Source organism: Cebus imitator, unplaced genomic scaffold, assembly GCF_001604975.1.
Source record: "Cebus imitator isolate Cc_AM_T3 unplaced genomic scaffold, Cebus_imitator-1.0 Scaffold18, whole genome shotgun sequence".
In the NCBI taxonomy this organism is placed as follows: Eukaryota; Metazoa; Chordata; class Mammalia; order Primates; family Cebidae; genus Cebus; species Cebus imitator.
The window spans coordinates 3,146,876-3,172,642 of NW_016107333.1; the positions used below are offsets into that span (position 1 = coordinate 3,146,876).

General features: G+C 45.3%; 1 long non-coding RNA gene across 1 annotated transcript; it reads right to left on the reverse strand.

Annotated features, from left to right (window-relative positions):
• Positions 1-1,435: 1,435 nt before the first annotated feature.
• Positions 1,436-18,394, reverse strand: LOC108291618. Its single transcript, XR_001819969.2, has 3 exons — positions 18,268-18,394; positions 5,833-5,930; positions 1,436-2,613 (listed from the first exon to the last, which is right to left on the reverse strand). It is a non-coding gene; the product is annotated as an uncharacterized LOC108291618 (long non-coding RNA).
• Positions 18,395-25,767: the final 7,373 nt, after the last annotated feature.

Genomic DNA, 25,767 nt, shown 5'->3' on the forward strand with positions numbered 1-25,767 from the left:
CCTGCCTTGTGACATAGTTGCTCTCAGATCCTCCATATTACAAATGAGGAAACAGAGTATGAATGAGATTTAATAACTAGCCTGAAGTTCCACTGCCAGCTGATGGCAATGCCTGTGACCTTAGGAGGAAGTAGATCCCAGCTTACCTTCTTTTCTGTTTTACTCCTTTCTGATCCTCTCCACTCACCTTAAGTATCCAGTATCTTTTTGAATTTTTAGTACAGAGTTGGCTTCTTAAACTTACTGGTTAACATGCCCCTATGTTTGTAAAAGAAAAGTACTGGGTTTCATTTTTTAGCTTAAAACACTTTTTTGTATTTTCCAACTAAGGCATAGTTTGACTCCATGGGGCAGAAAAGGGACTATTTGGGCAGGACCTGAGGAATCACACTGTGGCTGATTCCCGAGAATTGGGGAAGACTTGAATGCTTGAAAATGGACTACCAAGATTGTCAAATGCAAGGTTATCTCAGGAAAGCTCCTTGTGTGTGTTTGGCTGGTCTGAGGTAAAGAGAATAGTCACAAAGACCCCAAAGTCAAGCTCCAGCTTTGCTGTCAACCTTCAATGACCCTGGGCAAATCCCCTTTTCTCTCTAGACCATAGAGGGAAATCATGGAGTCCCCACAAGGTCACATAGGGCAGATACTTGCCATATGTCATTAATCAAGGATGAATTTTCTCCATCTATTTTTTTGGAAGTCAAGAACGGCTTCATTACTTTGAAGCATAGCCTGATCAGAGTGCCTGAGCCTGTGTTCCACACTGAAGATAACACTCGGTGTAGAAGGAGATGACAGAGCATGTGCTACTAGGGCGTTTAACACTGGATAGAAAGAAGGTAGATGATTGGCAGATGGAGGAAGGCATACACAGCTTTGATAAATGAGAACTGCCATACACCATAACTCTTTTGGGGAAACTCAGAGATCCTCCCTAAAGTACTCTGCCCTCCCACCCAACACACACTCATTGAAGTCCTCAAGGACATAATTCCTGAGCTACAGAACAAGGGCTTTTGATGGAAGGAGACTAGATGTCTTCACAGCTCTTCTTCCCCATGACTTTCTCTGATGAGCCCTCTTTGGGGCTTCCCTCTGCCCCTATGGATAGCTTCTTTCTTAGCACATCCTAAGGCTGATGCTCAGGGCCTCTTTAGCATGGGGGAGAGAACATTTGGCATGGTTTAGTGAGTATCACAGTAGTCTGGTAGATGTGACTTAGGGTATGAGCTAGAGAATGGAAAGGGGTCTTCTTTTATTTCTTTATTTTTACTTTTGAATAAAAATAAAGATGGCATCTTGCTATGTTGCTCAGGCTAGAGTTCAATGACTATTCACAGGCACAATCATAGCTTGCTACAGCCTTGAATTCCTGGGCTCGAATGATTCTCCTGCATCAGCCCCTTGAATAACTGGGACTACAGGCATGCACCACTATGCCTCACTGACAGGGGTAATTAGAAGAGAGCACCAACTCATAGAGAGAGAGAGAATGTGCCCAGTTGTGTGATCTTTGCAGATAAAGAGAGACCTAGGTTCAGATTCTAGCTTGATGACTCCCTAGTTGTTTGACCTTGAGCATGTTGCTTCAGTGTCTTCATTTGTTTGGGATAAATAAGTTAGAGAGATCTGTTAAACCTCCAAGTTGACCAGGAATGTAAGTTGGGCCTCAGAGGAGAGAATAGGACTGAAAAAAACACACATAGGAGCTGTTGTCTATGGTTGATATTGTAAGTCATGGGAGTAGATGAGTTTCCTGCAGGAAGGTTGGGAGAGAGGTGTGTTATTTTGGGCAAGTTATTTAACTTGTGTTTCAGTTTCCTCATCCACAGAATGGGGATGATAATAGTGTTTACCTCATTGTTCTGAGGACTGGATTTAGATAGCGCATGTTCAAGCACTTAGAGTCTGGTAAATGCTTAACAAAGAAGGATGATATTAGTAATCCTTACCCAGAACTTCAAGGCTCAGGTAATCATCCCCATTTTACAGATAAAGAGACTGAAGCTCAGAGAGTCTAAGGTCTCATGACTTGTAAGCAGCACATCACTATAAGCCCATGCCACACTGCTCCTGTTCTTGTAGGGGAATACCATATAGACACATTTCTTAAAATGTAAGAGGTGAATTATATGAATCTGGCTAGAAAGGACAGTGCTGATCCTTCAATAACAGTAGTAGGAGATACTGGCTTCAGAAGAAGCCACAGTAGGGTAGAAACTACCATGATCCTTTTAGGATAAGTTCCTAGGACAATACAACTTGGTGTATTATGTGCACATCGAGTTCCCTATCTCCCACATTTAACCCCCAAGTTGATAAATGTTTTCCGTGATTCAACTCCTCTCAGTTCCAGAAGCCAATGAAGCAAGGCTCATGCAAGGAGTGAGTCCCATTTGCAGCCTCAGATGAGCCAGTGAGGCAGAAAATGCAGATAATAAAGAGAGTTAATGACAGGCCTCTCTAGCTGCCTGATCTGGCCCTTGGGGAGAAGGAGTCAATGAGCTCCTGTCACTGCTGTGCAGGATTCCCAATTTCTTCATCTTCTGCTTTCTGCACAGTCCTCTTCTCTGCCTGGCTTGCAGCCTTGGCCACTGATTGCAGCAGTTCACACTGGGAAACAAGACCAGAAGAGATCTGGGGTATCTCTAGGGCAGTGGTGAGATGCAGATGGCAGGATGTAACTTGGTTTTCTTAGCAAAGATTGCACAACTTCTCCAACTCCCCAGAAAACAAACTTCCTCAGGAATCCCATGGAGATGACATAAAAGGAAGGCCCACCCTGGAACTCATCGTTAATAATACCACTAGTAAAAACTATCACTGAAGTGAGAGAACTGGAATGTGTCAAGCACTACACTAAGAGTTTTACATATGGTATCTTATTTAGTCCTTACAGCAGCCTTTCAGTGATGATATTATTATTATTATGCCCGTTTTACAGACGAGGAGACTGAGCTCATAGAAATGACATTGTTTTCTCCTTAAAATCACATGGCATGAAGTTGGCAAATCTGGGATTGAAATCCAGGCCAGTATTACTCCAAAGTCTAGGCTGGATTGCCTCTGTCCTTACACATCGTCTTGAAAGACAATCAGTTTCATTAATTTATTCAAAAATTAGCCAGTCTGTCAGAGAAATGGCCCTAAGCTAGGTATCTCTTACTTCCTTTTTTGGTAGCACTATGCCTTTACCAATAAAACCTTGGGTCATGTGCTGTCTTGATACTAATAGAGTTGCATGATTGACATTCTTGAGTTTGTGGTCAACTAGAATCTTCAAATTTTTTTCATTCACACAAAGCACAATGGTTTCAAGAGGTTTTACTGCCCTGGAACCTGATATCCTTCTCCTTGGTAGTTCAAAACAGAGGTAGTGCATTTAGAATGGGTTTCACTTTGTTTTCTGTTTTTCCTTTTATTTTTGAGACAGAGTCTCACTCTGTCACCAGGTGCCATGCTGGAGTGCAGTGGCACAATCTTAGCTCTCTGCAACCTCTGCCTCCAGGGTTCAAGCAATTCTGCCTCAGCCTCCTGAGTAGCTGGGACTACAGGCGCACGCCACCACATGCAGCTAATTTTTGTATTTTTAGTAGAGATGGGTTTCATCACGTTGGCCAGGATGGTCTTGATCTCTTGACCTCGTGATCCACCCGCCTCGGCCTCCCAAAGTGCTGGGATTACAGGCTTGAGCCTCTGCGCCTGGCCTGTTTTTACTTTTTAATCAAGGTATAATTACACAGCAAAGTGTGCTTATTTCAAATAGATATCTAGTTCAATTAATTTTTACCCAGATGGAAATAGAGAACATTTTCCCTATAAGATTCCTAGTCAACCGCTCTACCCTAGAAGTAACCACTATGGATTTCACTGTTTTAATTTGAAATGTTCATTTTTTACAAAATATCAACTTTTACAAAATGAGATTTAAGTCTAATAGAATCCTTTCATCCCAGCAATTAATATTGTTCATTCTTCCTTTCTTCCTTTTTTGAGAGAACAGGTGGTAGTTGCTATTCTTAAATGTCTTAGTTGTTTTTATAAAACAATTTTCAGTTTTTATAAAACCATTTTAAATAGCTGTTCCTCGGTCTGAGAGTATGGTTTTCCTACTTATTAAGTTTTAAAATGCCCTTTGTTTTTATGAAGCATTCGAGAGAACAGGTGATAGTTGCTATTCTTAAATGTCTTAGATGCTATTCTTAAATGTCTTAGTTGTTGCTAAGCTTTGAAAAGCCCTTTTACCTTAGAGATCTGATGACTACACAAATTATGTTTTCAGGATTTTATCTATGTTTTAAAAATATTTTACTGCAGCCATAAAAAGGAATGAGATCATGTCCTTTGCAGGGACAAGGATGAAGCTGGAAGTTATCATCCTCAGCAAACTAACACAGGAACAGAAAACCAAATACTACATGTTCTCACTCATAAGTGGAAGTTGAACATTGAGAACACATGGACACAGAGAGGGGAACAACACACAGCAGGGCCTGTTGGGTGGTGGAGAGTGAGGAGACGGAACTTAGAGGACGGGTCAATAGGTGCAGCAAACCACCATGGCACATGTATACCTATGTAACCAACCTGCATGTTCTGCACATGTACCCTTTTTAGAAGAAAAAAAGAAAAAAAGGACAAAACTATGTTATATGTTTATATTATCTACACAGAGGCACTTAATTCAGTTGGGAAGTATTTAATGACTGCTCTGGTGTGAAGGTCAAAATAATTTTTTTCTCATCAATTATCTTTATATCATTTATTGACAAGTTGTTCCATTTTAAGTTGATCTTTGAAAGTTCTTTTATTATAAAGTAAATTATTATGTGTAACACCTTTTCCATCCTTAAGTTGGGGTATTAATGATGCCTATCTAACAAATGAGGGTAAAAACCAGATTATGTGTGATAAAGTCAATGTAACATCTTAAAACAGTTTCAGATTTTGGACACAGTGGGTTCTCAACAAGTGTCAATTTTATTCCTTCCACCTATCCCCTCAACATTTTCCCACACATATTTAAGGCACTGTCACTATGGAAAAAACTTTCTAATAAGACTATACAAGAGGCTGACCCCGGAGATCAGATGTATAGCCGGAAGTCAGATATCCTGCAATTACCATGTTTTTGAGAGATTCTATTTCTTTCCTGAGGACCCAGATCAATGGCTCCCAAATGCCAGTTTTTAAGCTGATGATGATGCATGGTGATGGTTACTGTGTTTTTCAGTGAAATTAGAAAAATAAGGTCAAACAATGAAAGTTTTTATAAAACCATTTTAAGTAACTGTTATTTATTCTGCAATTATGGTTTTCCTACTTATTAAGTACAGTGAAATTAGAAAAATAAGGTCAAACAATGAAAGTTTTTATAAAACCATTTTAAGTAACTGTTATTTATTCTGCGATTATGGTTTTCCTACTTATTAAGTCTTTTCCCTCTACTTATTAAGCTTTAAAATGCACTTTGTTTTTATCAAGCATTGGAGAGAACAGGTGATAGTTGTTATTCTTAAATGTCTTCACTTGGCATTGTCCTTGATGGCCTAAAATTTTTCTGGTTCACAAAATCCTGAAATCTCACAACAAGATCAATTGTGAGGTTTACTGTAACATCACAAGAAAAGGATCCAATAATTCTGGTTGACATTTTTTCCATTTTTCAGAGCACCACACACTATACATAGTAGGTGATCAGTGATCATTCATTCCTTCAAAACACAAAAGTTAGTAATCACCTGCCTGGAATTTTGTTTGTCATTGGCCGAAAAGAAACCCATAAAGCAGGCCAAACTTGATTGGGCTGAGAACTGCAGACCAGGCATTTACCTTTGGGCGTTGTGCATACATTCAACCGCTCCTCTCGCCCAGCCGTCAGCACCTCGGACAGCTCAGCCGCAATTATCAAGGTCTCTGAGGAAACCTAACTAAACATAGACAAAGGCATTTTTACATTATCTTTTCTCCGCTTCATTATTTAAACAAGCGCCTCCTGTTCATACACAAGCCTTCCTCTTTGCGTTCTTAAACCTCCCTCTCAATCTTAAACAATCTGCTAGATTGTTTGCCTCGCAGTTTGCAATTCCCCAGCAAAACGGCCAGTTCCAATCTGAGCTGCGGAAATGCCAATTTTAATTAAAAGTGCAATTTTCAAATCCATCCAAAGCTCAGACAGGATATGGCACACTTGATGCCCTGTGATCTTTATGGCTTCTTTGTTGATTAAAATGGGTGTTGCTCTAAGTGCTTTGTCAAATCTTCACAAAAAGGAGGAGAAATTGACATTTACACCTTTATACCGACAAGAAAGTGATATATTAGATTCACCCCTATTGCCACAAAGGCTTGATTGTGGCTTAAGGGCAGAATTAGGCCAAAAGGTCCCCAGTGATAGCTCTGGTTTGATGCTTCAACCTTGAGGGCTCTTTCCTCAGCTGGTGGTGATGGTGGTGGTGGTGATGGGAACCACTAAACAATGTTCCCATTAATTTTCCTACGCCTCTCTTCCCACTCAGTGCCTCTGCAAGGACTTTGAGTTTCCAGGGTAATTGTTCTCTAATTTTGGTGGATACGAAAACAACCTAAAATGCTCTCTTAAAATCTAGATTCCTTGGCCCCACTTCTAGAGATTCCGACTCAATAAACAGGTTTGGGATGTGGTCCCAGAATCTGTACTATAATGAAGCACTAGATTATTCTGATGAGGTAAGTCTTTAGCTCATACTCTGAGAAAATTTGTTCTGGTAATTCTCAGAAAGTTGGCCACAAGAGTCTGAGCTATGGAAAAGGCCAGGGATTAAGCCCTGGACAGGGAATCTAGAGGCATGACCCAGTCTACCACTGACACTTACAATCTGGTATCCTTGGACAACTCACTTCCCCTCTGTTACCATTTTCTATCTTTATAAATGAAAGATCACGCAAGAGACCACAGTTAATCACTTAGTATACAAAGATCTTCAGCAAATCAGTAATAAAAAGAGAAACCACCTGATATAAAGATGAATAAGTGATATGAATAAGCATTTCTTGGAGAAGAAAATATAAACAATGAACAAACATTTGAGAAGATAACCAGCCTTAATAGTGATCAGATAAGTACAAATCAGAATCAAATAAGCTTTTTGGTGTTGTTTTTATTTCTGCTATTTTTCTGCTTTGCTCATTTGCTCATCATCATATTGAGGGAAGAGAACCTTGTGAGTTGATAACTGCCAGCACAGGGTGTGGAGACGTAAGAATGTCCTATATCATTGGTGAAAGTATGAAAGACTACATCTTGAGAAAGTAATCTGTCAAGATTTATTAAAATAAGAAAGTGCATTCTTTCACTCACAGTTTAGCTTTGGGAATTTATTCTACATAAAGAAATGCATCAGGACATGTAGATACAAGCAATGAATTTTTACTGAACTTTATTTGTAGTGGCAAAAAATAGAAATTACCTAAAAGTGTATCAACAGGGGACTGGTTAAGTACATTCTGCTACATCCAAACTAGGGAATATTACACAGCTATTGGAAAAAAATCTATTAGATTTGGAAGGGCTGATCTCAAATGATGTCCATGATCTATTATAAGATGCAATGTCAAATCACAGAGCAATGAGCACAGTATGATCCCATTTTTTGAAATAAAAAAGAAGAAAACTCCATGTTTATATATATGTGTATGGGCTTGGCATAACATGTGGAAGAAAATATACCAGACTATTGATTTCTTTTGTTATTTATTTTTTGTGTGTGTGTAATGGCTCACTGCAGCCTCAACTTCTTGGGCTCAAGTGATCCTCCCGCCTTAGCCTCCTAGTAGCTGGGACTGCAGGTGCACACCACCACACCTGGCTAATTTTTCTGTTTTTCTTAGAGACCAGGTCTCTCTACATTGCCCAGGCTGTCCTCAAACTCCTGGGCTCAAGCAATCCTCCCACCTTAGCCTCTCAAAGTACTGGGATTATAGGAATGAGCCACCATGCTCAGTCTTAATATTGTTGGTTTTTTTTTTTTCAAGGTGAGATTATAAGGGAAACCACAATACTTTCTATGTTCAATTTCACATTGTATAACTTGTTCTGAAAGAATATATTACTCTTATAAATGAACAATTATAAAGTTGACTTGAGACTTAATCAAAAGCTAAAAAGTCTCAAGGGCTGGATACGAGGGATCACTGAGATCCCTTTCAGCTCCTACAACCTGGGGACACCTATCTTCTTCCCCAAATCAGCATCAAGGTTCATTTCTGTTAAAGATTCTGAGTCACTTAGAACTAGGCAAGATCCTCATGGCAATGTTCATTCTAGTGTACCCACTGCAGAGTCCACCTAGGAGAGACCCGGGCCCCTGAAGTTGGATTTTGGGGCCAGATTGCACCTCACAATCCTAGCCCATCCTGGGGACTTGCAGGTGGAAAGACAAAGCAATGCTCTCTCTCTCCTCAGGTTCTCCCAGAACATCACCTGACTCCATTCTACCCTGTGAAACTCACACCCAGGCCCATCTGGGGTTCTCTGGGGATGAAGGAGAGATCTGAGAGGCCAAAATAGATGCCCCTTTATCAACTAAGATGAACCCAAAGGTTAAGGAAACAAAGTAACCTATGGGTCGAGGGTTCGGGGCCTGACCATCCTGGAACATTTCTAAATTCCTTTAGCTTTAAACTCCCTAACAATAGGAGCTATCAGATCCCTCCTAGCTCTGATTTACAACCCAGACCATTATAGCTCTGACTGAACAGACGACTGACTTTGCATTCTTTCTCATAAGCAATTGCAGACCTTAAACCATCTTCAGCTAGCTTATAGAGGCTGTGTACAAACTTTCTATCCTATAGTTCACCTTTGGATGTACAGAGCCAATTTATACCTCATTTTAATGCTAAAACCCCACCCCAAAGTGAACATGAGATGTATGTTACATATGTATTTACCTACTGTGCATGTACGTGCTCAGCTCCCCTCATCAATATGGATACCTTTCCCCCTAAACCTGCTGAACTATGTATGACTCTATCGTGTAATACGGACACTGCGAGGCAGAAAATCCAACCTGTTCTTCCTCTCTTCACAGAGAGAGCACCTTTAATCCATGTTGAAGACTTTCTCTTCCCAGCTTGCAAACTGATATCACCCATAAAGCTCTTTTTTACTATTTAACCATCTGGTGGTCTTCTGGATAACAAAGCCATGCCATATCTCATGGATATGATCTAAGAAGTGTCCAAAAGACTTCAGGTCCTATGTGACCCCTGGCACTGCTATTGTGAGGTTGCCTATTTGCCACACACAAACACAACCAAGAAGGATGCTGGCACCAGAGGGTCCCCTGAGAACAGCCCTCTCATTGCTGTGCCAGGCTTCTCATCGTTATGTTCAGAGAAGGACGCAGTGACTCAGGCTACAATGCTTTTTCATCTCTTTAATAAAAATATTGAAATATATCACAAACCTAGGAAAATATAAAAGATATAAATCTGCACTGTTTAATAATTCTAAACACCTGTGTAACTACCACTTGAATCAAAACATAAACATTTTCTGAAACTCCCCAGGTGATCCACCCCAATCATACCCCTTCCTCCCTATGAAATCAAACACTATTCTGCATTCTGTGGTCAATCATTTTGTTGCTTCATTCTATATCTCTACCACCTTAGTATCCCAGGACAATATTTCAGCTTTGTCTGCTTTGAATTTAATATAAATGAAGTCATGTTGTATGTAATTGTGTCAATATAAAAATTATCCGTGTTGTTAAGTATACTGTGGCTCATTCATTTTCACTACTGTATAGTATTCTGTTGTATGATTACACCATGGTTACTCATTCTGCCATTGATAGGGTTTTGGTTGTTTCTGGTCATTGCCTCTTACTGACCATACTGCTCTAATTGTTGTGTATATACCTCCTAACATTGTATACAGAAGTATCTCTAGAAATAAACAGAATTGTTGGGTTACAGGGCTTGTGTATCTCCAAATTTACTAGTGTCCAACTGTTTTCCCAAATGGCTCTACAAATTTACAGTGACAATAGTGACAGAATTCTCAGTACTACACTACCTCACCAACATTTTATGGAGCTCTCTCTCTTCTCAGAGTCTTTGAAGTTGCTGGTCTTTCTTCCCACAGTATTTCCTTTCCCTATGTCCCTTTCCCTTTCCTTTATCTTGTTAGTTCTAGGTCATCGTTAAGGACTCTTCCTCCTGCAGCCTTCCCTGACTCTTTCAATCTGGGTTATATGCCACTCCTGGTTCCCATAGTCCCCTACACTGTCCCTTCTATCATAGGTATCAGACTGTATTGTTACTGCCTGCTCCCTTCCCTATCTTGCCCCCCACCAGACTGGAGGCTCTCTGAAGGCAGGGGTGTATCTTGTGCCAGTGCAGTGCCTGGCACACATAGATGCTCAATTCATGACTGCTGAATAAATAGGTAAAACTCATTTCTCTTCTCAACCCACGACTCTCCTCAACCATCAGGAAGCCAGGTGAGTATTAAGGCTTTTCAGAGAAATATTGCCAAAACAATAAATAATAACTCTAGGGAAATTAATTGTTAGATCTGGCTCTTTCATTAGTAGCTCATCAAAGGACTGTGAGCCCCCAGTGAGACTCTTAAAAATAAGTAACCGATCAGCATGGAAGGAAGGACATCCTCCTCCCAGCACCCCCTGCCACCACCACCACCAACACACAAACAGATACACCTCCTGCGAATTGCAGGGCCTGGCCATTTAACACAGTTATTACCAACTCCCACTTAGTGAATTATGAGCAAGAGCCTCGAGAGAGCTTTCAAAGATCTTCAAATGGATATTTAAAAGCACGCAATTGCTCAGCCAGGCTCAGCTAATGGCATTTATTACTTGGAGGATAGGGTATTTACATAAAGCTGGATTTTTATTATAATGGTCAGATGGTTCCTGGGAGGGAGGGTGGAAGGGAGAAGGAAGGGTGACGGTATAAGAATCGATTTCAATTCCATTTGAACAGATGTCAAACCCTCTATTCCCACCATAAGGCTGGTTCTCTCAGATGTCAGCATAACAATTACCAGGGCGGGTCTTGAGTAGGGTGACCCTGGCCCAGGAGTGGGCAGATCAGAGCATGGCACTGTGTTCCCCTAAAACAGACAACTCAGCACCCTGGACAACTCCCAGTGTCTCTAGAGGATCTGTCAGTAGGTTCTCAGTCAGTTCATTCTGCCTAGGGTCCTCCCATTGATGATTTAGGGGAAGTCCCTCATTTATCCCCACTCTAGTCTGGAATGGAGATAACCAACGGCACTCACTCTCTCCTGGCTTCACCAAGAGTCCTAGGGGTCCCCATGTACTCCTCTGAATGACAAGGGGCGAGGTGACCATGAGTGGAAGTTAGTTATTATTGGCCTCAAGGAGCTTGCATTAGTTGTCTACTGCTGCATGCCAAACCACCTCCAAAACGTAAAGGCTTAAAACAATAATGACATATTATTTTCTCATGATTCTGTAGATGAACTGGGTGATTCCTCTACTGGTCTTTCCTGGATAACACATGCAAATGCAATCCACTGGTGGATCAGTTGGAACTGGAAGATCAGGGAGTGAGTATGTATTTAATGGAGGAGGTGATGAAGGGATGAGTCTGGGAGATGAATGTGTGTTCTCCAGGTAGGAAACACTGAGCAGAAAATTTTAAGAAGAGGAAGCAACATGAGAGCAAAGGTATGAAACAACAGGTGGCTGTTTGGGATCCATGGGAACTGGCAAATGGTTCCGAATGACCAGCTCCTAAGAGAGTTGTGGGAGAATAAGTTCAGATAACTCTGGGGAGGCAATTAGGGCCTTGGGTATCATGTAGGACAATTGGCATTATCTCATAGGTGTTGAGGAGACCTGGTGTGATAGGTGTTATTTAAATGAATTATACTAAATGCCAGGCACAATGCTGAGCATTGGAGATGGGACATTATCTCACTTAATCCTAGCCATTATCACCATTTTACACATGAAGAAATTGAGGTTTACCCAGGATCACATACCCAGGTGCTGGCTCCAGAATAGTTGTTTTAATTATTATATTCCATAGCTGTTCTGAAGGGGCTTTGAGTTGGGAATATGACAGGATTAATTTTTTTTTTTTTTTTTTTTGAGATGGAGTCTCACTCTGTCATCCAGGCTGGAATACAGTGGCATGATCTCGGCTCACTGCAACCTCCGCCTCCCAGGTTCAAGTGATTCTCCTGCCTCAGCCTCCCAAGTAGCTTGGATTACAGGCACCCACCACCATGCCCAGCTAGTTTTTGTATCTTTAGTAGAGATGTGGTTTCACCATGTTGGCCAGGCTAGTCTTGAACTCCTGACCTCTGGTGATCCACCCGCCTAAAGTGCTGGGATTATAGGCATGAGCCACCATGACCTGCCTTAAATTTGCATATTAGCAAAAAAAAGTGGGGGAGGGGGAGTTCAAGGGGGTGTGGGGAATTCCACAATTACATAAACACAGAGAATACTGAGTTAAAGTTTATCACAAACCTAGTACTGCTGGACTTCTCAGAGCCTTTAATATGCTAATGTGCACTAGAAAGTAAGCCCTTTTATTGACAGCTCTATTCCCAATACCCCAAATACGGTCAAACATAAAGTAGATGCTCAATAAAAGTATACTGAATAAATGGGTGCATGAATTTAGTTGGGAAGCTGCAAGGGCTTTCATATTTCAAAATTGTTCATAGAAATGTGAAGTAAGAGCTTGCTATACATCAGATCCCAGGCAAAGCTCAAGGATACTAAGATAAGTTGACATGCCAGGTCCTCAGGAAGTGCCCAGTCAGAAGGTATTTTCTCATTTTGCACAGGATTTAATTTTTATGTAATTCTCAACAATCTTGTGAGGTTTTCTATCTCATGACAGAACTAAGGCTCAGAGAGTGACATGATTTTCCTAAGGACTTAGAGCCAGGACGAAAACTGCCAGCACCTTGCCTGATGCATGCTACCCTTGCATTGGTGGAGGAGAGAGAAGTAGGGGATGGCTTGGAAGTTACCACCCAATCTACACACTAGAATCCTAAGTAACCACAGGCCAGGCAGACAGGGTACCTGAGATTGTCACTGTTTCTTCTTGCAATGGGCGTCACTTGCTTCTCCACAGCTTGACAACCCAGGAGAATTCTGAGGTCCGGAAGCAGCTGCTGTGAGGCCGTGACTAGGGCTTATTAGGCCTCTCAGTGGGTGGAACTTTCCTAAAGAAGGCCAGTCCATTGCCAACCCACAAGCATTCTTGCTCTGGGTGCAGAGGAAGTGGTGTGGGAGTTTCCTCCATCATCAAAGGGCCCTCTGTCCTGTGGTCACACAGTCACACATATAGTGTGACTATATGTGATAGTCCATACATGCACAAAGACACATGCACACACATACACAGAACCTAGATTCTATAGACACACACACACAAGCACATCCCTAACAGAGCACACAAGTGCATGTACACGCATATTCTCATATACAGAATGCATACATACAAATGCAGAGCACGCCCACAGGTGTGTTTGGACACATATGCATAATCACATACCTGAGAGCCATCACTCACCCCAGGCTGAAATGCCTCTCTAGAGGGAGAGAGTAGGAGGTCACTGGAGAGGAGATGAGGACTGGCGCTAAGGCAGAGAGGCCTGGGGGAACTAGTGACATGCTATCCTTAGACAGGGCAGCTCTGGCCTGGGCTGGCTGGTTTAGAAAGTCTCCCTTCAGCCACAGGTTGTCCATTGCACCATCAGTTGGGAGGCCCTAGCAGACCTGGCCTCTTAGAGATTCTAGCTGTTGTAACGAAATAGTCATCTTGACAGTTGGAAGAACTTAAAAGAGCTTCTCCTAGGACCAGGGGCACTTGTACAACCCCACTTAATGCCCCTGAAATAAGTTGAATTAACCCCATAATTTTAGGAGCCAGAATCATCCATCACTTATTTCTTTGAATCAAATGTGATGTTTTAAATCCTCATCCACCTAGCCGAGAAGTAAATTAACCGGTCCTAATGAAGCTTCTTCACCCCACCTCTACCCCTGCCAGTGGAAGAACGGTCACAAGGATTTATACAGAGCAGGTCATGTGGGGAGAATCCTGTTTTCTTCCATTTTCACTGGTTACTGCTAAAATGCTCATTGTCCAAACTCACATAATCCCCTGAAGGCAGCTGCTTCTGAGGCCTGAATGCTGAGGTTGAGCACAGGGGCCCCTGTTGGGTCTGGAAACCCTGATGCCCTAGACCTTTGCTGGGTCTACCCTTCCTAGGGGCAACTTCTCTACTGGCTCAGGTAGAGAGCTGGTGTTGATGGCCAGTTCTCACTCTCTCCATCCTTTCATTCGCCAAATGTTTATTGAGGGCCTCCAAAGGGTCAGGCACTGGGCAGACAGTGATGAACAGGACTATCCTCAAAAAGCTCCCAGGAAGGGCAGACAGCGACCACATAATACCCCTCAGACTGGCAATGTCTGCCTACCCTTTCCTCCCAGATGGGGGGCTGGAGGCCTTCAAATCACTCTGCTTTTCTTTGCCATTGCACACGGTTGAGCATGAGCTGACAGTCTTCAGCTGCACCCAAATCTTTCAGGGCCCTCCTACATGAGAGTGAATGCTCTGCCCCATTCCCTAGAGGTTGGGCAGCCACCACCTGATGGAGATAATAGCAGAGTTCCCTTCATCATTTCTCTAAGGGAGGTCCAGACCCTACCTATAGAGAGGCTTCTAGGTGGTCTTCCTGAGCACCCCATGGTTCTAGATGTGGGTGTAACACACACTCTCTCTCTCTCTCTCTCTCTCTCTCTCACACACACACACACACACACACCCCAAATGAGATTCTTATAATAAGTTCCTGGAGCATAATCAGTTAAAAGAACCATTGAAATATACCTTCTTTTTTAACCCTGATTCTATAACACAAACTGATCTACTCCAGCAGACTTAATTCAAATGAATTGCACGTTCTCAGCACTATAAAAATAACTTTATCACAGTCAAGAAAAGAAAGATTAGAAGAAATGAATATGTGGGTGATTGAATACAGGATGTCCAGTGACAGGGGACGGAGGATGTGGATTTGCTATGTCGGTTCAGCCTCAGCTGGGTTTATGATGCTCCCAGGACTGCCCCCTTAATGGGCAGAGGCAGGATGGCCACAGGGTCAACACTGTTCCAGCCATGCCTGGCAGCCACCACCTGGCACAGAGAATGGCCAGCCTGAGCTGGCCTGGCCACACCCAGCCTCCTGCTGTGGTCAGCTTAAAGGAAGCACAGAAGTGGGATCTGGAATCAGCCTGCCTGTGTTTGGACACCAGCTGTCCCACACAATATCTGAGTGGCCCTAGGTAAGCTGGTTTACCTCACTATGCCTCACTTTCTCCATCTGGAAAATGGGAATGACTATAGCAAGGGCCTCACCAAGTTTGCTGTAAAGACTGAATGTTGTAACATACATGAAGTGCTGGTCTCACAGTCCGGGACTGGTCAGGTGGACTTCGTATCAGCACCTCTCTACACAGCCAGACTTCTGCTGCTGTTCTGAGCCTGGCTGGGGCAACATGGAGCCTCTGACCCCTTGAGAAGAAATCACCTAAGTTAGGAGGAGCCTTGGGATGGCTGTGAGAATACTTTTGACCCTTTCCACCAAGACATAGCCTCCATGTGCTGTGCTGTGACTTGGTAATAGTGCTACCAACTTTGGTTCAGATCCTGGCCCTGCTGTTTACTAGCTGTGTGAATTTGGGCACATTATTCAACCTCTCTGGGCCTCATTTTCCTCATGTGAGTGAACAGAGCCACCAAAAGTCCTTGCTTCACAGGGTTGTCATGAGCACTAACTGAGATAACCCGTGCAGGTAGCACAGCCCTGGTGTGAATGAGGCACTCAACAAACATGGGCTATCATTGATCCATTATCCTGATGGTATCTCATGGTACTGCGGCTCACATTTTGACTCTAGATTTTATCTATTAGACTGTTTTGTTTTGAGACAGTCTTGCTCTGTCACCCAGGCTGAAGTGCAGTGGTGCAATCTCAGCTCATTGCAACCTCTGCCTCCTGAGTTCAAGTGATTCTCCTGCCTCAGTCTCCTGAGTAGCTGGGACTAAAGGTGCACGTCACCACACCTGGCTAATTTTTGTATTTTTTGTAGAGATGGGGTTTTACCACGTTGGCTAGGCTGGTCTTGAACTCCTGACTTCGAGTGATCCACCACCTTGGCCTCCCAAAGTGCTGGGATTATAGGCGTGAACCACTACACTCGGCCTAGATTTTATCTACTAGGTTGTGAAGCAACTATCCATCCCTTCATGCATTTATTGAACAAATTGCTATTTAGTGCTGAGCTTGGAATGCAGTGATGAACCAGCAAGGCCTGGACCCTGCACTGCCTCTTTCTTTCTTTCCTTATTCTCTTCCTCTCTTCTGTCCCCTCTCCCCTCTCCTTTCTCTCTGTCTCTCTTTTTTCTTTCTTTCAGCAGAGACTAGGCAACGGTGCTCCAGGTCCTGGAAATACTGCAAAGAACCAAGCAAAAGCCCGTCCTCAAGGAGCTCACAGTCTTGTGGGGCAGACAGAAAAGAAACCAACAAACAAATCCAAATACAACTTTAGGCTGTCAGGGCTGGGAAGAAATAGTGGCTAGGGTAAGAGGACGAGGAGTGTCTTACAAAAGGTGGTCAGCGAAGGCCTCTCAGAGGAGGGGCCGCTGAACAGAGGCATGGGTGAAATGAGGGCGTACTCACGCACGTGTGGAAAGTACAATGTTAGGAAGCGGATGGGAGAAGGAGGGCTCCGTCATCTGCTCAACCCAGCAACCCTCATTCCTTCCCCGCTTCTCAGAGAGACGCCCCCCACATATGGTCACGGAAGTCAGAATCCTAGGCGTGTCCTCATTTTCCCCTTCACCCCTAAACTTAACTGGCCACTGGTTCTGTACATTTTACTCCCTCAATAGTCTTCTCCTGCGTTCTGCCCCACAAGACCTCACCGACATCTTTTCCCACCTGGACCACGGCAGTAACCTTTTCCTCCCTGGTCCCCCGGCCTCCAGTCTCAGTCTCCGCCTCCCAGAGCCAAAGGGACTTTTGTAAAACACAAGTGACCAAGACCCCCTGCCCACCCCCACCCCCAATCTCCCTGAAAATCCCTGCTGGCCTCAAGAACCATCCCAGATCCTTTGCCGGGAATTCAAAGCCCTCCAAGATCTAACCCCATCCCATCCTCGGCACCGGGCCTCGTGGACTCTCCTCCAGGAGGCCTTCCCGGATCCCTCGGGCTGGGTTTGAGGGTGCCCCGGAAATCATCCCCGAACCTTAGATATGGGTGTCCGCAGTGGATGAAGGAACGGATGGCGCTGGGAAGACTGGGCTAGGAGTCAGACTGAGCACAATTCAATTTAAAACTCCCTTCCCACTCCGACCCAGGGAAGCAGGAAAAGGGGGCTGGCGGCGCCTACAGTTAGCATTCCTAGCGCGGGGCGAGCGGGCGACCGAGAACAAAAGGGCGATGATGATCCGCAGCTGGGCGAGCGGTGCGCTCGGGGCACGGAAACACCCGACCACCGGCAGTCGCCGTGCTGGTTGCGCCTGCGCGGCCAGCGGGCGGGGCGCAGCGGGGATCTGGGAGTGAAGCGGGAACTCCTGGCTGTGTAGGGGCGGGGCCTGTGTTAATGGGCGTGGCCTGGAGCGGGGCGGGGCCTGGCGTGGGTGGGCGGCAGCGGGCGCCTGGCGCTTACTTGCAGAGCAGCTGCTCGGCTCCCGCTCTGCGGTCATCAGGGGGGCGAGGAAGAGCACCGCTTTCGTGGGTCGGCGCGGAGCCGAGCAGAAAATTGTTGATTGCAGAGAAATGAAAGCACCGCGACTAAACAATGGCGGAAAGCGGCGACACCGCCGACAGGGCGCGCTAGTCTTCCCTCCCTCCCGCTTGCGGGCACACGGGGAGCTGAGAGGGAGCTGAGCTTAGGGCCCGCGCGGAAAAGGGGTCGAGCGCTGCCGGCCCTAGGCTGGAGGTTAGGGGTATGGGCCCCAGGACTGCACCCTGTAGCCCTGAACGTAACGTCCTTCTCGAGCCCCCAAAGGCCCCGGACCCCGCCACCCTGGGCCCAGCTTTGAATGTTTCCGGACTTAGGGCACTGGCGTTGGGCCATTTTTTCTGACTCCATGGGCGCATGAAACCCTGACTCCTCACCGTGGCCGATAAGACCCTAGTGATCGGGCGCCAGCCTCATCCCGCACCACGGCGTCCCTTAGTGTGACTCACAAGTTCGTTGTCCTTTCTGTTCCTCCGACAAGCCCATCATTTTCCTGATTCCCTCTGCCTTGGAAAGCTGTCGACCCAGTCTTTACATACTGGCTCCTTCAGTTCTCAGCTTAACTATTACCGCCTCCAAGAGGTCCTCCCTGACCTTCTAATCAGAAGTGGAGCTCCCACCCCTCCGTTATTCTGTATGGTAGCGTCCTGTTCATTGCCTTCTTTTTCAAGGCGTGAATTAAATCCTGTAATCAGGTAGTTTTCCATAAACTTCATAAGATCAGGCAGGGACCTCCTCTTCACAGCTTTCCCAAGTCCTCATCTGAGTGCCTGGCAAGTCTTAGGTTCTGACCCCCATCCCTTCTCCCTCCCAAGGACGTCTTTCTCACAGCAGCATTTACATATTTAAAGCAGGAATCAGGCCTAAATTGTGTAGGGCTGGAAGTGGTGTATCCGGTGAGGTCATTAGGGCTGATTTTCTGAGCTAAATAAGAACAGGCCAGGCGAGGTGACTCACACCTGTAATTCCAACACTTCGGGAGGCTGAGGCACGAGGATCCCTTGAGCCCAGAAGCTTGAGAGCAGCCTGGGCAGCCCAGTGAGACCTCTTCCCTACAAAAAAATAAATAAACTAGCTGGGTGTGGTGGCATGTGCCTGTAGTCTAAGCTACCCAGGAGGCTGAGGAGGGGGGATCACTTGAGCCTGGAAGGTGGAAGCTGCAGTGAGCCTTAAGTGCACCACTGCAGTCTAGCCTGGGCAACAGAGTGAGACCCTGTCACAAAATAATAATAGTGATAGTCATCATCATAAATATTACTAACTTAGCACTTATCATGCCCTGTACTGGTCATATAAATGTTAGTTCAGTTCATCCTCACAACAATCTCAGCTTGTTTGTGCTTTCAAGCACTGCTAGGTATCATGCCTCGGTCTGGAGGGAAGAATATGGTGTTTGCATTAAACGGGGTTATGGGGAGGACAGAGAAGATGCAGGGCCAGCTGAAGGGCCTGCTACTTGGTTCCCAGCATAGCAGACTTGAATTCAAGGCCAGGCCCCTCTTTTTATAATCTGTGTCTTGGGAAAGTCACTTGATTTTCTCAAGCCTCAGTTTTTGCATCTTAAAGGGAGTCAACCTGGGGCTCTCCCCTCCTGGTCTGACTCAGACTCAAGTGGAAACTGAGGGTAAGAAAGCACTGTGCGTCCATGTGATGGTAACTCGCCCAAAAACAATTTGCTGATGATGATTGCGGAAGCCTCTCCCCAAACTGCAGTTTAGAAGCCACACAAGCAGGTGAATAAAGATGCCTAATGAATAATAAGAGCAAACACTCACCTGGCTCTCACTATGTCTTACTGCTGTGCCAGGTGCTTCACGTACATTGACTGATTCACACCTCAGAACACACACATAGAAAAGGCATTGTTATCCTCATTTTGCAGAGTAGGAAGCCGAAGCACAGAGAGGTTAAGTAACTGGCCTAAGGTCACCCTGGGGGGAGTGGCAGAACTGGACTGGAACCAGGCAGCTGGGCTTCATCATCAGTCCCTTCAACCACTACTGCATCTCAAAAGTTAGTGTTCATATTTTTAAGAGACAAACTAGATGACCCGGTAGTTGCAACCCATTTGGAGTAAGTCCCCTCTCTTCATTGAGGCCTGATTATTTTATAGTAAAAATCTTCTAATTATGATGGCAAAACTGAACGTTTTTAGGCAAGGTCTTGTCTACTGTCAGCTCATATGATTGTGTTTTTATTTGAGACATATTAGACATACTGAACCCCAAGTTTCTCTTCAAAGAATCAGTATGTTCAGCTCTCTTATTCTTTAATTATCTATTTTAAAGTTTAACTTCCTTGTAGTTCCAGTAAGCAACCTTCTCCACTGGTTCTAATCAGTAGTTCACATCTGTTCCCCCAGCCCCCAGCTCCGTCCTGACTCATCCCGGTCACCTGCTTCAGTCACCTTCTTTGACCTAGGTCACCCCTGGCTACCTGTTCTGACCCGCCCTTAACCATCCTTCCCGCCAAGCCACCCACCCTGCCACTCCAGCTCAGACCCCTGCTCTCTTTTAAATAGCCAATCAAGATTAGCCTAGCTTGTGCGGTCTAACACTAGCCAATAGGGGTGACCCCCGTCAGGCATAAGTACCCCCGCCCCTCCCTGTTCAGGTGTGTGCTCACCATTATTCCATCTGTGAGCCACACCCTTCTACAGAAGTAGTGCCTTGCTGAGGAAATTTATATTCAAGTGCTACTTCTTTTGCAGCATCAAAAATTCTACCTATAACAGACGGATCTCATTCTATTGTCCAGTCTGGAGTACAGAGTTTGTGATCTCGGCTCATTGCAACCTGTAACTTCCAGGCTCAAGTAATCCTCCCACCTTAGCCTCCTGAGTAGCTGAGAGTACAGGAACACGCCACTATGCCCATCTAATTTTTAAAATTGTTTGGAAAGATGGGGTCTTGATATGTTCCCCAGACTGGTCTCCAACTCCTGGCTTCAAGTGATTCTTTGCCTTTGGCCTCCCTAAATGCTGGGATTACAAGCATGATTGCCCAGCCTACAAATAATCAAGCCATTATTGGCAGGGAAAGGCAAATTTTAAGGATTGACATGGTGGGACAGGAAGAGCCCTAAGCTCAGAGTCAAGAGGACCTGAGCACTAACCCCTCCTATGGCGTGGACTTGAATACGTATCCTTACAATGCATCACAATAAGCCTTTGAAGCTTGGATTATCACCCTCACTTGAAGGACGAAGAAACAGGCTCAGGGGTGTGAAGTACCCTTTTTGGGAGTGTGGACAGGGAGTGATCCCTAGACCCAGGGAGGGAAGCCAATGCTACTCTCTAGGCAGGGAGGGAGAGGCGGAGCCAGTCTGATCTCTTTCATAGCTATGAATAGTTAAAAGGCAATTACAATGCTAATTTCAGCGCTAATGGCCACAGCAGCTAGCAGCTGAGAGAGCCGGAGCTGAAAAGCTCTCTTAGTGGAGAGTTGCTAGCCAGGGCCTGCGGACAGTCCCCTCTCCCTGGAGATCCCTGGGCCCATGGCTGAATCACGGCAGAGACACGGGCTCATTGTGCCCTAAATAAAGCAGCCACTGGTCCCAGACAAGGGTCAGTAATTCCAGGTCCTTCCCCAATGTCCCTCAAAGTGAAGGGACAATAGCCAGGAATCTGGGAGGGCACTGTGAACCTCATGGGTAATAAGGATGCTCAGGAAATCTCACTTTTCCCTCCCATTTTCCCTCCCTTCCTGCAACAAACACAAAAACAACAATATGTGTTTATCTATTGGAGGCAGTCTGCCTGCGGCTCACCAGCCATGTGGCATTGGGCAGTGTATTTTATTTTCTGTGCCTCAGTCTCCGCATCTGTAAAACCGGAATGACAACAATAGTACCCATCTCATAGGGCAGTTCTCAGGTTTAAATGACACAGCTCGGGTAAAGCTCATGGCATGATGCTTGCAAGAAGTAAGTGCTCAATCAGAGTGAGCTGCTGGAATGGGGGTGACATCAGGCAGTGTGCTTGGGATGTCACTCCAAGATGTACAAGGTCCTGGCCTTGTGCTGGAGTGACAGCCAAGCGATTAGAGAACAGCTTGAGAGGTCATGCGGAGGGCTGAGGATGCTGTGGAGACACAGTGATGGGGAGTGGCTGGCTGGGAGAGGGCCATGCAGAGAAAGTGGCATTTCAGCCAAGGTCACCAGTGAGTATGAGTTCGAGGTGGAGGATGCTTTCAGGGGATTTCTTCTCCATAACTGTCCCATCAGCAAACGCATCGGTGCTCAGCAGAGCCCACTGGTCAGTCACGCATATGCCATTGTCTGTCTCTCAGAAATCAGGACTCTGAGGTTGAGGTCAGGAGTTTGAGACCATCCTGGCCAACGTGGTGAAACCTGTCTCCACTAAAAATACAAAAATTAGCTGGTTGTGATGGCCTGCACCTGTAATTCCAGATACTTGGGAGGCTGAGTCAGGAGAATCGCTTGAACCTGGAAGCCAGAAGTTGCAGTGAGATCATGCCACGGCACTCCAGCCTGGGTGACAGAGCAAGACTTTGTCTCAAAAAAAAAAAAAAGGAATCAGGACTTAGGCCTGAACTAACTGTAGGAGTGATTTGATGTGACACTTGTACACAACCCAAGCACATGGATAAGGGAAGTGCCCACAATTGTGTCGTGACGGATGCTGTAACACATGGCAGAAGTGTCCTCCAGTGGGAGAGAGACCAGGACAGACATTAGTGTCAGGTGAGGCCAAAAGGGACCAAGGAAAAGAGCAGCCCTTGAGCTGTAAGCTCCTGTCAAGGGGTGACCTATCAAGGGGTCTCCACGAAAGACAAGGCCTGAAATCCTAGACCTGAAAACCACGCAGAATGCATTGGACGCTCTGGCTCTTTCTAGCCCAGAAGTTCTCAAACTTGAGTGAGTCAGAATTACCTGAAGGACTCGTTAAAATACAGATTCTAGGCCAGGTGTGGTGGCTCACCCCTGTAATCCCAGCACTTTGGGAGGCCAAAGGCAGGAGGATCACCTGAGGTCAGGAGTTGGAGACCAGTCTGGCCAACATGGTGAAACCCCATCTGTGCTAAAAATACAAAAATTAGCCAGACCTGGTGGCGCAAGCCTGTAATCTTAGCTACTCGGGAGTCTGAGGCAGGAGAATCACTTGAACCCGGGAGGCAGAGGTTGCAGTGAGCAACTGCACTCTAGCCTGGGAGACAGAGTGAGACTCCGTCTCAAAAAAAAAAAAAAAACACAGATTCTAGTCCTGCCCCCAGAATTTCTGATTTAGTAGGTTTAGGAGAGAGCCTCATAATTTGCATTTCTCATGAGTTTCCAGTGTGCAGATGCTGCTGATCAGGTGGCCACACTTTGGGAACCCAGTTCTCCACCCTTCCCTCCTGCCATTGCACCTCATGCCCTCTCCGCACCACCTTTTCCCCACTCCATACCTTTGTCCATACTGATCCCTCTCAACAATTCCTTTTCCCATCTTTACCTCTTATCTGTACGGGAAACTCCTATTCATCCTTTGAAACCCAATTCTTATGCCACTCTTCTTAGGAAGGCTTCTCTGACCCTTCTAGGTATGGTTACTTCCATCTGCTTGCTCTCGCGGGCTCTCTCTCTCTCTCTCTCTCTCTCTCGCCCGCCTCTCCCTCCCTCCCTCCCTCCCTTCCTTCCTCTCTCTCTCTTTCTTTCTTTCTTTAGGGTTTCACTCTGTTGCCTACACTGAGGTACACTGCCATAATCATTGATCATTGCAGCCTCAAACTCTTGGGCTCAAGGGATCCTCCCACCTTAGCCTCCTGAGTAGCTGGGACTACAGGCATGCACCACCACACCCAGCTAATTTTTTTTTCCTTTTATTGTAGATACAGGTTTTCTCAGTATGTTGTTGTCCAGGCTGGTTTTCAACTCTGAGCCTCATGTGATCCTCCCACCTTGGCCTCCCAGAGTACTGGAATTACAGATATGAGTCACCATACCTGGACTCAGAAAAGGTTTTTACAGATCTATTTATTGGAGCGGAGTTTCTCAAATTTGAACGTGCTTACGAATCGCCTGGAGATCGGTTAAAGCGCAAATGCTGATTCAGTTGGTCCAGAGTGAACCTGAGCTTCCGCACCTTTCACCAGCTCCCATGTGGTGCCAAGCCTGCTGGTCTGATCCTGGCCCAGTGCAAAGTAATTAGAGCCCTTCTCACCCAGCCTTGTCATGAGCTGTGGCTGTGCCTGCCTCTGGTGATGTGGTGTGCCCATTGTGCCTCTCGTCCCAACCCAGCATTCAGTTACATGGAGTTGATGGCTTGAAATCAGCCATAATGAAAGTATTTACATCACAGAAATCAGCAAATGCTAGAAATCAGGCTTCTTTTTCCTGAACACAGAAACATTTATCAGCACACAACTGCCTCCTACTTACCCCCGACTCCCCACCCCAAACTTAGACTGCTTCTTGAGAATCGAAACTTTCCTTTTCTCAGCTGTGTGTCTCCAAAGGTTAGGCAGCTATTTCCTCAACTGTGGCTGCATGTTAGAATCACCTGAGGAGTTGTAACATAGTGACGCGCAGGCGCAAAGGGGGTGGGTGGGTAGATCCCAAACATCAGTATTAAAACAAAAATTTAAAACAAAAAGAGGCCGGGTATGGCTCACGCCTGTAATCCCAGCACTTTGGGAGGCCGAGGTGGGTGGATCACCTAAGGTCAGGAGTTCGAGACCAGCCTAGCCAACATGGTGAAACCCCGTTTCTACAAAAAATACAAAAATTAGCTGGGTATGGTGGTGAGCACCTGTATTCCCAGCTACTCGGGAGGCTGAGGCTGGAGAATCGCTTGAACCCGGGAGGTGGAGGTTGCGGTGAACAAGATTGTGCCATTGGGCGCAAGAGCAAAACTCCATCTCAAAACTCCGTCTCAAAAAAAAAGAGCCAGGTGAATGTCTGACCCAAGAACGCAGAACAAGATGATGGACTTTTGAACTAAATTGATTAGGAGACATTAAAAAAAAAAAAAAAACTGAACTAAACTAAACTAAACTAAAAACAAACCGTCTGCAGCTGTCCTGCGGGTCTATAAGGAGGTCTGTAACTCCAGTTTGAAAAGTATGAATACCTACCTAGGGTCCTCTCTGCTCCAGCCCCCACAAATCCTGCCTGAACAACCTGTTTCCAGCCGCTCTCCTTGTCTAAACAGGTTGTGGGAAGTAGAAAAGCTCCTTTTTAAAGTTTCCTTTCTTGTTAAATCATAATAATTCTTTGTTAAGTCTGATCCTATGTAGCTGTTAAACATGCTTACAGGCACATAGTACATTCTATGTCCTTGTACTTTAACCAAGATATCTGTGCTGGACGTGCTCACAGGCATGTCCCAGCTCTCCATTGCTTTTACCTGTTTAGAAAAGTTTTAAGTTGTGAGCCAGTCAGGTTTTAATTTAGATTGTGAGGTCTGGCCTCAGCCAATGGAGATCACATACAGCAGTAAGGATGACCCCAAATGGGTAAGGGATAAATTTGTGTGTTTTCCTTTGTTCATGTACTCTCATGGCATGATGGCTAGTGAGAGTGCCCTTCTTGCGGTACAGGAAGTAAAAATTGCATTGCTGAAAGATCCTTTGTCTCAGTGCTAATTTTTCTTTGTGGCACCGAGCATCTATTTCCGACATCTATTTCCAATACAGGTGCAGAAGAGTTAGTCCCAGACGCCAGCAGACAGCATGGGCTCAAGAAGCACAGGCATGACACAAGTCCCTGAATTCTCCTCTCCCCACCCACTGTAGACACCATGAATCCATCACCCCAGAGCTAGGACTTTACCTCAGAATCCTTCCAAATATGCAGAGTTGTTACCTGAATTTAACACTGTGTGGTCTGAGCAGCAACTGAAACTGCCTTTCCTACCTTCATTTGTGACCCCTTTAACTGTAGGTGGTTTCCATTTAATTGTCTGCTCTTATCTCTGGGCTCTTGGTTCTGCTCTCTGACTCTGTGTC